This window comes from Canis lupus, chromosome 8 (genome assembly GCF_048164855.1).
Source record: "Canis lupus baileyi chromosome 8, mCanLup2.hap1, whole genome shotgun sequence".
Classification (NCBI taxonomy): Eukaryota; Metazoa; Chordata; class Mammalia; order Carnivora; family Canidae; genus Canis; species Canis lupus.
The window spans coordinates 56051603-56061745 of record NC_132845.1 but is presented as its reverse complement, the minus strand read 5'-3'; positions in this window follow the sequence as shown (position 1 = coordinate 56061745).

Genomic DNA, 10143 nt, shown 5'->3' with positions numbered 1-10143 from the left:
TTACATTTGGGATAGTTTGTTTCACAACAAAGGCCAACTGGCACTCCAAGTAACCCAGAGATTAACAGCAGCAGGGAGCCACTACTGTCTTAGGCTGTGAAGACAAAGGGAGGAGGCAATGTAAAAACTGCAGCCTCCTGTAACCAGAGCACCCAAAAGAAAAGGCATAAGGGCAGGGGTGTCCCATACAGGCAGAGAGGCACAGAGGAGATGCAAGAAAGGCAGTTGATTGAAGCAGAGAGGGAGACAAATACCCTGATTTCTCCCCTCTAACTCCTACCTCCAATCTTCCCACCAGGGCTTGTTGTTGATCAGCTGAGCTCAGCTAGCAGTCAGTGGGGACTAGAGCCTAGAGAAGCAGGCTTTCAGAGTCAGCCTTTGTGCAACTCAGAGCAGAGCAAGAGAAGAGCTTTGATAGGGCTGAGCCCACACAGGCCCAGGACTGAAACGACACAGCTTCTGGGGGAGAGAAAAGGAAGTGGATTACTGATTGAACTTTCACAGCAGCACAACTGCATTCTCTCATTCACATTTTATTCCCTATTCAGGAATTGAGCCCAAGCTAAAAATGAATTCTAGCTCTTAGAAAACTATGATTGCAGGTGTCTCAGCCTTTGACAGAATATTCGATCAAACTGTATTAGCCTAGTTATAAAGTGTTGTACCCACCTTGGCGCATCAAAAGCATAAACCATCAGAATGCAGCCAGAACGATGCTTATCATCAAGTCAAAAACCACAGAAGTTGTAAAACATCACTTCGATTAGTTTTTAATTCATTCAGCTTTAAAAACGTTATGCCAACCAAGCACAACGAAGGGTGACATCACAGATATGACACACATATACACTCAGATGATTGCAACAGAGTCCAAATATTGCCACTGAGGTACAGACAGGATGGAGGTGAGGTCATTTAAGCTGGGTCTTAAAGAATGAGTAGGAGTTTACTAGGTGGAAAAGAGAAATAGTCACTTTTCAGGAGGAGTATGTGAGGTTTGGGAGAGAAGTTACATGGTGCCATGTTTAGGCAACCATAAGGAGTTAGCACACTGCAGATTGGTATGGTGAAACATTGACTATGGGAAGAATACGAAAAGAGACGAGATCATAGAAGAGGCAGGGGCTAGACCATGGGGGCCTTACATGTGACATTGAGGAGTTTGCCCTCTGCAGGCAATTGGGAGACATCAACAATGTTTATTTCATTTTTTTTTTTAAGTTGACTCCACGCCCAGATTGGAGCCTAATGGGGACTTGAACTCACAATCTTGAGATCAAGACCTGAGCTGAGATCAAGAGTTGGTCACCCAACAGACTGAGCCACCCAGGTGCCCCTTATTAGATTTTTAAGAATTAAAATAATACATGCTTATTTTAAAGAGTTCAAAAAATTACAGAAAAATTTAAAAAATGGGACGTCTGAGTGGCTCAGTCAGTTAAGTGCCTGACTCTTGGTTTCAGCTGAGGTCATGCTCTCAGGGTCATGGGACTGAGCCCCATATCTGGCTCTGTGCTCAACAGGAAATCTGCTGGAAATTCTTTCTCCTCGCCTCCCTCTGCCTCTCCCCCCACTCAGGCACCAACACATATACTCTCCTTCTCTAAATGAATAAATAAAATATTTTTTAAAAAGTTAAAAAAGGATCATGATTTCTGCCCTCTGTATACTGGAGGTAGCTGTGGCTTAGTGATCGAGTCTTATGCAGATTTGGTTGGTTTGCTTATTTGATCTGGGGTGGATTACAAAAATGGTATGAAGATGGTACTATTATCATGACTCTGGAAATTGCTTCTTTCCCCTTCACAGTATAGGGACATTTTTCTAAATAAGTTAGATTGAACCTGTTTATTTATTCTACTATTCTCTTATTGATGCACATTCAAGTTGTCTGTTTTTTAGCGGTTACAAAAATATTGTGGTAATGACTCCTTGAGGATGAATCTGAGTATACTGAGGTTCACTTCAACAATAGATTCCCAAATACAGGATATCTATATCAATGGATGTTTGCATTTATTTATTTATTTATTTATTTATTTATTTATTTATTTATTTATTTATTTTTAGATTGGGGAAGATGGGCAGAGGGAGAAGGAGAGAGAGAATCTCAAGCAGCCTCCACACCCAGCATGGAGCCTGATGTGGGACTTGATCTCAAGACCCTCAGATCAAGACCTGAGTCGAAATCAAGAGTCAGCCACTTAACAACTGAGCCACCCAGGTACCCCTTTAATATTTTTTTACAAATACCCACCATTTGCTTCAATGTGGATGGAACTGGAGGGTATTATGCTGAGTGAAGTGAGTCAATCAGAGAAGGACAAACAGTGTATGTTCTCATTCATTTGGGGAATATAAATAATAGTGAAAGGGAATATAAGGGAAGGGAGAAGAAATGTGTGGGAAATATCAGAAAGGAAGACAGAACATAAAGACTCCTAACTCTGGGAAACGAACTAGGGGTGGTGGAAGGGGAGGAGGGCGGGGGGTGGGGGTGAGTGGGTGACGGGCACTGAGGGGGACACTTGACGGGATGAGCACTGGGTGTTATTCTGTATGTTGGTAAATTGAACACCAATAAAAAAATAATTTATTAAAAAAATTTTTTTTTTAAGATTTTTTTTCTTTTGAGTAGTCTCTACACCCAACACGGAACTGGAACTCACAACCCCTGAGATCAAGAGTTGCTCACTCTACTGACTGAACCAGCCAGGTGCCCCTGCATTTTTAATCTTAATAAATGTATCCAGATTACTTTTAAACAGGTTGTAGCAATTCCTATTTCTCAACATTGTCAGGTAAACCTGGACAGTACCACCCTTTCAATGGTAGATTTTGGCAAATACACTGAGTATAAAAAGGCTATATTGATTTAATTCGCATTTCCTTGACTTGTACAGACACTGAGCGTCTTACCATATGCTTACTGACAACTTGCCTCTTTCCTTCTGTCAATTCCCTACTCATTTTCCCATTCAGTTGTCTTTTTCTTGTCAATTGGTAGGAGCTCTTTGAGTATTAGTAATTGTTAATCTTTACCCACATGTTTCACAAAGATTCCATTCCCTTCCCAGGTTATTATTTGTGATTTTTGTTTTTTTTTAAAGAGAGAGCATGAGAGAATGCCTGCCAGCAGAGGGGGGAGGGGCAGAGGGAGAGGAAGAGAGAGAGAATCTCAAGCAATCTCTAGCTTGGAGCTTGATGTAGGACTATATCCCATGACCTTGAGATCAGGACCTGAGCCAAAATCAAGAGTTGGATGCTTAACTGACTGAGCTACCCAAGTGTCCCTATTTGTATTATCTTAAAATAGCAGTTTTTATTTGAAAGTCATTACATACTGTTAGATGTGAAAATAGTACAGAGTCCCATGTTCTGTTCATCCAGCTCCTCTCAAAATTAGCATCTTATAAAATTATGGTACAATATCAGAACCTCATTTCTCTTTAGTATATGGTACTATTTTTATTTCAATCACTTTATTATAAATTTTACCACCTGGTAAGGTAAATCCTACCACTCTCTACTTTTTCATTATTTTTCTGACTATTCTCAGATTCTTGTTTTTTACATTTGAAATTTAGAACAATTTTAGCCACTTATTCCCCTTGTCTTTCCCCTAACAAGCTCTCTTGAAATTCTGATTGCAACTTACTTAAAGTTATATATTAACCGACTATATATATATATATATATATATATATATATATATATATATATATATATTTGTGAAAGATTAGCATTTTAAGGTGTCAGGTTTTCTTACCCAGAAATGTAGTATTTGTTTCCAGCTCTTATATTATGCCCTTCGATAATAGTTTAATGTTCTTCATACAAATCATGTACCTTCTATAAATAATTTTTTCATAGCCATTTAATAGCTTTTATCATTAGTATAAATGATATATTAGTTTTCTACTGCTGCTGTAACAACTTACCATAAATTTAGTGGCTTAAAAACCACACAAATTGATTGTCTTATAGTTTAGGAGGTCAGAAATCACAAAATTAGGGTGCTTGGGTGGCTCAGTAGGTTAAATGTCTGCCTTTGGCTTAGGTCATGATCCCAGGGTCCTGGGATTGCTCAGCAGGGAGTCTGCTTCTCCCTCTGCCCTTCCCCATGCTAATACTTTCTCTCTCTCTCTCTCTAATAAATAAATAAAATCTTAAGAAAAAAAGAAATAATAAAATCAAGGGCTTCAGTCATCAGGGCTGTGCTCCTTCTGGAGGGTCTAAGAGAGAATCCATTTCCTTGTCTTTTCTTGCTTTAGAGGCCACCTGCATTCCTTGGCTCTTGGCACCTTAGCGCATTCCTACAAACTCTGTCTTCATTACCACATCTCCTTCTCTTGACTCTGCCTCATTCTTATAAGGGATTGTGATGACTTTATTTTTGTATATTTAACTACTATCACTTACCTTACCAAAGTAATTATTTCAAATAGTTCTTGGTAGAGTTTTTCTGGATTCTCTAAATACACAATTATATTGGGTGAAAACTATGCAGTTTCTGTCTCTTCTTTTTCCAATATTTATATGGAGTATTTAATTAATAAAAATAAGTAACAATTAATGTATTGCATTAGTTAAGGTCTCTAAAATAGTGTTAAGAATGATGATTTTGGTGAAAATGATTTCAGCTTAATGTTGAAGTTACTGCTGGCTTTTGGTAAATAACCTTTATCATTTTGAAATGATTCCCTTTTATATATGTGTGGATTGATAGGAAATGAGCCCATAAATGCTTTTACCTCCATTGTGGGTTGTGGGGATGGGGTGGCTATATTCTCCTATGTCTGAATCCAAAAGGGGATAGATATTCTTTCACTCACTCAAACAGATAAAATTAACCCAAATTATACTTCCATTTCAGGTCTACTGGTATCAGCAAGATAGGGCAATCCCCACCAAGGACATTCCACAGGAACCCCGTGTCCACTATTCTTCTTCTCAAGGAGTCATAAAATCTTTGCTTTGGTCCAAGAAAGGAAGGCCTATACCCATCTCTCCTCTGGAGCTCTCAGAACAACCATTGACTTCACATACCTAGTTTCCATCAGAACTCTTATTTTGGTGTTTACGTTACTTCAAGGACAGATTGCAAATGGGAGAGTTTAGGGATGTTTACCTAGTTGGCCACCTCGCTAGAACCTCCTTATTCACATCACATGAAATTTTGAAGCAGAATAATAACATGATCAGATTTCTGCTTTATAAAGTATTTCTGGAAGAAGCTGAAGTGATTCAAACACTTAAAAGACTATATGATGGTATCCCACTTAAAAGACTCTATATGAACTGTTATGTAAAATATGGTATATCCATACCATGTCTATTAGTTAGTTATTGCTGTGTAATATATTGCCCCAAAGCTTAGCAGCTTAAAACATATACATTTATCATCTTCCAGTGTTTGTGGGTCAGGATTGTAGGCACAGGCTAACCTCATACTCTGCTTTATGATTTCCTAGAAGTTGCAATCAAGATGTTAGCCAGTGCTAGAGTTTCATCAGAAGAGCCAACTGGGGAAGGATACATTCCTAAACGAATTTACATAATCATTGGCAGGATTCAGGTCCTTGGCACCTATTCTTATCTATGTGAGTTTCTCCAACATGGCAACTTACTTCATCAAAGCCAGCAGACGACAGAGTCACCTAGCAAGATGGAAGTCATAATCCCTTATAATCTCAGAAGTGACATTGCTTCGACATTGCCATGTCCTGTTGGACAGAAACATGTTACTCAAAGTGAGGGTATGATTCTGACACCAACTCTTATGTGTGGGTTTTCCAAAACCACCAAGGAATTCCCATTGCTAGTTGACTGTCCTACCATTCAACTCAATTCAATTCTGACACAATCTACCTGGAGGTAGCATCAGATCCCACAAGTTAAAGGCTCAGTCCTACACCATTGCCCCCTATCTCACACCTTCAGAAAACTAACCACAAGTCCAGCAAGTTACCTATGCTTCTGACTGACTGGCTATAGATCAGAGGTTTCTCACCAATCCCTGCTTGGGTTTGATTAGTTTGCTAGAGTGGCTCATAGAGCTCAGGAACATATTATGTACTCGATCACCAGTTTATTATAAAAGAATGTAACTCAGGAAGAGCCAGATGGAAGAGAAGTATGTGGGAAGGAGTAAGGAGCTCCCATGACCTCTCAGGGTGTGTCACCCTCCCAGCACCTCCATGTGTTCACCAACCCAGAAGCTCTCCAGATCCTGTCCTTTTGAGTTTTTTTTTTTTTTTTTTTAAGATTTATTTATATATTTCAGAGAGAAGGAGCACAAGTAGGGGGAGGAGCAGAGGGAGAAGCAGACTCCCCACTGAACAGGGAACTCAATCTGGAGCTTGATCCCAGGACCCTGAGATCATGACCTGAGCTAAAGGCTTAACCGACTCAGCCCCTCCTTTTGAGTTTTTATGGAAGCTTAATTACATTGCCATTACTAATTAAATCATTGGTCGTTGGTGATTAATTCAACTTCCAGCCCCTCTTCCCTCTCAGAAGGCCACAGGTGGAGGGTAAGAGGCTGGGGTTGCAGGGGTAAGATGGAAACTTCTAATCCTCTAATCACATGGTTGGCTCCACTGGGCAACCAACCCCCATTCTTGAATCCTTTCCCAAAGTCACATCATTAATATAACAAAAGACACCTTGATTACTGTCATCACAGGAAATTCCAAGGATTTTAGGAGCTTTGTGCCAGGAATCAGGACAAAGGCCAAATATATATTTCTTGCTATTAATCACAATGATCACAGAGGGGATTATAGAAAGCTGTGAAACCAGGAAAGGAGTTATCTTAGAGGAAGCCTAACCCACCACAGAATACTATGTAGCAGCCCAAATTAGGTAGTTCTGTATATACCGACATGGAAAATCTCCAAGACATATTGTTAAGTGAAAAAAGGAAGTAGCAAAACCATTTATGGCACCATTCATGTTTAAAAAAAAACACAACATACAAAAAATAGTAAGTTTTTTTTTTCTGTGTAGATATGCATAGAAAATACACAAAACACTCCTGACTGATTACCATGGTTACATCTTGAATTTTTGATTATCTGTATTGTTTGAATTTTTAAAGAATGATAATATATTCATATTTTATGCAGTTAACACTAATTATAACACTAAAGATTAAATAAAACAGACTGTTGTAAGTGTGGAAGAGAGATGACAGTGGCCAGAAGTAATATGGCAGTAATAGATAAAAGAGAGGTATTTTACAGTTTTGTTTTGTTTTGTTTGTTTGTCTGTTTTAAGGAGGAGGTGTTTAAGAGTGAAAATCAAGAGACCTTAAAGCATCTGATAGAAAGGAAATTGTCTATGATGACTTAAGATTTTGAACTTAGGTGATGGGGTCGATGAAGATCGCTTTCATTTAATTAGGGAACACAGTAGGAACAACAGATTTTGGGGAGAGCTGGGGGAAGTGTGTAAATGTTCAAATTCTTAGTTTCCTTGACAACCCCCTCTAAGCTAAGGCATACAAGGCCACCGATACCTGTACTTTATCTGGGGAGATGATTAAGAGAAAGCTGGAAAATGAACCTCTACCCAAATCCTCGACTATCGTACTTGGTTAGCCTCCTCACTCCCTGCAGACATAGATGAAAATTTTCTGGGGAATTATTTATTATTACAATGAGAGTTTTTGCCAAAGACTCCAATTGTCATTGCTTTGTTGAGTTAGGCTGATAGGCCTGTGAGCCTAGCATACCATTTGCCTAAATAACCTACTTCAGGACTTCTTTTCCTCCGTCCCACTTTGGATCCCCTTGGTCCTCTACTTAGGAGAGGGCTTGGAGCCCTTTCCTAACCCACTAATAACCTGGATCACAGAGAAATAAACCAAGATTGGGATCCATAAATAAGGATCCAAAGAGAAGAGAAAATACCAAGTGAATGCTAGTGCTTCTCACTTCTCTCTTCTTCATATCACCCCACAATAGCCTGGTGCTTGTACTACCCAGGTCTTAGTGCATAAAACTCATCCTTCTGAGATGTGCGTGCATGACTGTGTGTTGGAGGTGGGCCTGTGGTGAAGGTGATGTTTGATGGTACTTAGAATTCAAATACCCTCTTGCATAGTAACTCCTTCAAACTGCATTAACTCCTTCAAACTGGAGTTAATTTGACAATCAGACCTGGGACAACCAAGGGTGGTATTGTTTTGGTTACCTATCAGAGGAGATAAAAATTCAACCCATGACTTCAGTCACTGCAATTTCTCCATGCTGTTTATCTGGACCCAATGAAAAGTGACCATCAGATTTAATGAGAGCCCTTTAAAAATGTATCTTTGGCATTGGCCCCAGAATTTGCTGAAAAAGGTCAGGAAATAAGTTAATAAATTAAACACAAGACTATATTCTTCATGGGACCTAGGATCCTCTGTGGGTTAATTATCATCTCAGTGGAGTTCAGTTATAGTGTCCAGGCAGACCCTCCAGAGAGTGTTTAATATAATAAACAGGGTCCAAACCATGGAATGCTCATGACATAAAATTCCCTAGACATGCCACTACTCCACATTTTTCACACTATAAATCTTTTATCAACGTAATCCCTTATTCCCACAGAGTAATTAAAGCTCCTATTTTCTTACCGCTTAAATATGGCCAGCTCTTTCTTCTGCACTCACAGCAGAGTCTCAGCCCAGGTTATACATTAGAATTATCTGTGAGCTTGAAAAAGCCCCATCACCAGGCCCATCCCTAGAGATTCAGGCTTCGTTGGCCTGGGGCAGGGCCAGGCACTAGGAGATTTAAAGCTCATCAGATGATTCTGATGGACACCCAGGGTCAAGAACTACTCACATATGGCCTGGATGTGTTCATGGGCTAAACTACAGCTCTTCCAAATGGATTTTCTCCAATTCCAAGTCTCTTGGTTCCAACTTTCTAAAATTCTAATCTGATAGAACATTCCATGATGATGGAAATGTTCCTATAGGGACTAGAAAAATGATAAGGCACCTGAGGCAAGTAGGAGGCAAAATTTAAGGAGGCTGTTACTTTCAGAAGCCGACCCTCTACTTGTACCACCCTGGGATTGAATGCTTCCTTAAATTAAAAAAAAAATGTGTGTGTGTGTGTATTTTAAATGATTTATTTATTTATTAGAGAGAGCATGCAAGCATGCAGCGAGGAAGGGCAGGAGGAGAAGGAGGGAGAGTCTTTAGTAGACTCTGTGCTGAGCATGGAGCCTGACACAGGGCTCTATCTTACCACCCTGAGATCATGACCTAAGCTGATACCAAGAGTACAATGCCCAACCAACTACACTACATATATACATATATTTATATGTAGTGCCTGGGTGTGTGTGTGTGTGTATGTGTGTATATATATATATATATATATATATATATATTTAAAATAAAATCTTTATTTTTATTCTATTTATTTATTTATTTTAATTTTTATTTATTTTTATTTATTTTTATTTTATTTATTTTATATGTAAATTATATATATATATATATAATATTTTTTAATTTTTAAGTAATCCCTATACCCAGTGGGGACTCAAACTCACAACACTGAGTGAAGTCATATACTCCACTGGCCGAGCCAGCCAGAAGCCCTGCCTCCTTAAATTTTGAATCTTAGGTGCCTCACCTTAATCTTGGCCCTTGTTCATATGACACATGATTCTCTATGGGGGCCATACTGCCTCCTAGGGGGAAAATATTGGTTCCTAGTTGGAGGTGGGGTGGGAAATCCTGCTGGTTTTATGTTTGAAGTACAGGTATACAGATAGTACATATTCAGAGATATAGTACATCTGTGTTATTAAAATTTCATGGGGTAGCAACCAGAGGAAGAAGTATCAGTCTTCTCTTGGGGAAGTAATAGTGAAAAAAAAGGTGGAGAAACGCTGATATAGAACGTTGAGCTTAAATGCCATTGAGCCTGCAAAATGTAGCTAGTGGGACCAAGAAATGGAATTTTAAATTACATTTAATTTTAATTACTTTCAATTTAAATACCTACCTATGGCTGCTGATACACAAGCACAGAGGAAGAGGATGGACTAGACAAATAAGATTATTGCAGTGCCTGCCCTGGTCCAAAGCACAGATAGATCCTGGAAATGGACGGGATCTCCCTGGTAGTTCAC